Source organism: Phaethon lepturus, unplaced genomic scaffold (assembly GCF_000687285.1).
Source record: "Phaethon lepturus isolate BGI_N335 unplaced genomic scaffold, ASM68728v1 scaffold5247, whole genome shotgun sequence".
In the NCBI taxonomy this organism is placed as follows: Eukaryota; Metazoa; Chordata; class Aves; order Phaethontiformes; family Phaethontidae; genus Phaethon; species Phaethon lepturus.
The window spans coordinates 43,168-45,866 of NW_010553922.1; the positions used below are offsets into that span (position 1 = coordinate 43,168).

Below are 2,699 nucleotides of genomic sequence, written 5' to 3' on the forward strand. Positions count from 1 at the left end.
TGACATTTGTTGGACTCCTTGGCTCAGCCTCCATTTCTTCACCTGGTAAGGGACAAATTCCATCACTGGCCTCAGGATGATCAAGGGGAGAGGAGTTTCTTTCGGCATGGGTTTCCTAGGTACCACGGGAGTGGACATTTACTGGAAAGTGTCATATGAGATGTTGGCATGTTTTCCAGCTGTGGAGATGACCTGTCTCTTGTGGGTAAGGTTGTTTTGGAAGAGTTATCTTATTTGAAAGTACTTTGTCAATTTTGCTAAACATAAAAAACAGAAATCTCATAATTAGTGATGTCTTTCGGAGAGTCAGAAATGAGGACTGAGAGAACCTCGGTCTTAAATGTACTTATCACATGGCCAGTGCCTACTGGAATGAGCTGTAGGTGTAAATCACTGAAAACAGTACCCCCCTGGGAGTGCTAGTGTCCAGTGTCAGCCTTACAGCATGATCCTCCCATTGATCTCTTCAGAAACCTGTCATATCACATGTGTGTGGCTGGCTGCCAAATGAATTTGCAAGGGACAGAACACATTAAAACGACCCTTTATTAATTATGTTCTAAAGAGAAGGATAGAGACTTTGTTTCCTTGATACAAGCTTGAGGATGAATATACCCTTTATTTTTTTCTCTTAAGCTGGGGGAAAGAAGGGAATTTTACTCTTTGTAACTTCAAGGCCAGTAGCTGTCACCTTTCTCCTAGAGAGGACTGTTTGCTGTCCAATGCCTCTGTTTTCTGGAGTAGGAGGTACAGCTTGTGTCTCTGTGTATTCACTCTTGATCGGACAGTGCAAATATGTAGAGAAGGACAGAGAGCAATACTATGTGGCAGACATGAACTCACTTTACCGTGAGTTCAGCTGTTTCCTCTGGCTGAAATTTGCCTCAATACCACTGCCAGATCAACCCATCCCCGCTGGATATGTTTAGCAATGTAAAACAGGGAATTATCACCCTTGCTGTGTAGGTGGGATGTTGAAACAGAACAGCTTGGATTCATTCCACTTTACTTTAATTCCTCTGCTGGGTAAGCAGGGATGTAGTGGATTAAGGTTGCCTTTCTGTCACTGTCAAGAGATGAGCGTTTTCCGGTGCGGTGCAGCCCACTCCGGATGTGATTCACCGTGTATAGGTAACAATTTCTTCCCACAAAAGGCACACAGGTATACTGGGTTTAAAGTTAAGGGCCTCAGTTTCATGCCTAAAGCTTTATGGGATGAGCCCAAACCAAAATGATGCAGTTTGTTAGAGAGTGTGGCAGATCCAGGAACCAAACTTTAATGTCCCCAAATCCCTGTGATGCTGTAATCCCATTCTGCTTCTTCAGTACTCAGTGTAATGCTCAGTTCCCCTCAAAAGTGTAAAGAATAACAGGAGTACTTAGAAGTCAAGTATATGTCTTGGAATGACATCTAGGCTCCTTGGGTGGGAAAGACAAGGAGGCTGAGGATGTCATAAAAATGTACATGAAAATTCTTATCAGCAACAAGGTACTCTCACCCCACTTTTTGAGCCAACTTCTCCCCTGCACCCAGCCAGAGTATTAATGAGCATCTCAAGTCTCCGTGCGGATGGACAAGCTGGGATCACAACATTTTAAACAGCCTGTGTTTGGAGAGTTTTGCGAAGATAGGATTGTTAATGAGTAATCCTTGTCCATTAGGGCACTGAGCCAATGAGCCCAAGCTTTGATTCATTGTGTTATCACTACAGGCTTCTGCTAAACCTAAAAAAAACCAAAACAAAAAATGTTCCTGTGTGAGAATCGTTAGGATACTGAACTGAGCGCAGAACTGTCTTACATCCTGCCATCCACAGTCTTCCAGAAATGAACAGTAAGTAATAATTCCTTAAACTGATAGCTCTTGCTGTTGTGTAATATAAAAGCAATTTTCTCAGATGAATTATTTAGTGGATGTTAATGGATTTTTGACCAGAAAAAAAGGATTTTTAAAGCTAGTACTTTGTTAAAGAATAACATAAGAAGAAGTAATTTCAACTGCAAAACTGGCACAACAGCAGGAGGAAAAATGTTACGGTCATGAAAAATAATGAGTGTTGGAATTTGTCTTTAGAAAGCTGACACACTCCAGTGTCTGTGTGTCATTGGAAAAGAAAGCATAACTTTGATACCAAGTCTTTCCTGCAATAATACTAACTATCGAGTTAATTATGTGCATCAGCTTTAAAAAAGTACCAGTTTGTTTATTTTTTATCCTTTTAGGAAGAGAAAGAGTTTTAAATCGGATTAATGGGAGAACAGAGGACATTCCAGAATGCGACAGTTATATTTGTTTTATGTAATTTCTTTGTTTGACAGTCTTGTGTACAGATCCCAGGTGCATCTTCTGAAGTCCAGGACTTTAGCACTTATTTCACATAACTAGCACAAGCAAAAGGGGGTTTCATATTTCAAGAGACTACTATTTGAATCCATTTAAGTCTTTAAGAAAATGCCAGTTTATTCTGAATGTTTCTGCTAGCCATTTATTTTCAGAAAACTATAATTTTGTTGAAACACATTTGTCTTTCATTTTTATTGTTATTGCTTGTGTTACAGAGAACCTAGATATCCTAAACTAGGTTGGGATCCCACTAGGCTAAATGGGAGTCAAAAAAAGGTTAAGAAAAGAGGGTTTGCAGTTTTATCAGACGAGACATGAGAAAGATGCTGGAGAAAGGAAGACATAGAGTTCAGCA

General features: G+C 40.2%; 1 protein-coding gene across 1 annotated transcript in view; it reads left to right on the plus strand.

Moving 5' to 3' along the window:
* Nucleotides 1-1,752: 1,752 nt before the first annotated feature.
* The window catches only part of NR1H4 (nuclear receptor subfamily 1, group H, member 4), a 41,980-nt gene continuing 41,033 nt past the window's right edge, over nucleotides 1,753-2,699 (plus strand). The window contains exon 1 of the mRNA XM_010291655.1: nucleotides 1,753-1,834. The gene's annotated coding sequence lies outside the window, so the exon portion shown is untranslated. The remainder of the gene's footprint in view (nucleotides 1,835-2,699) is intronic.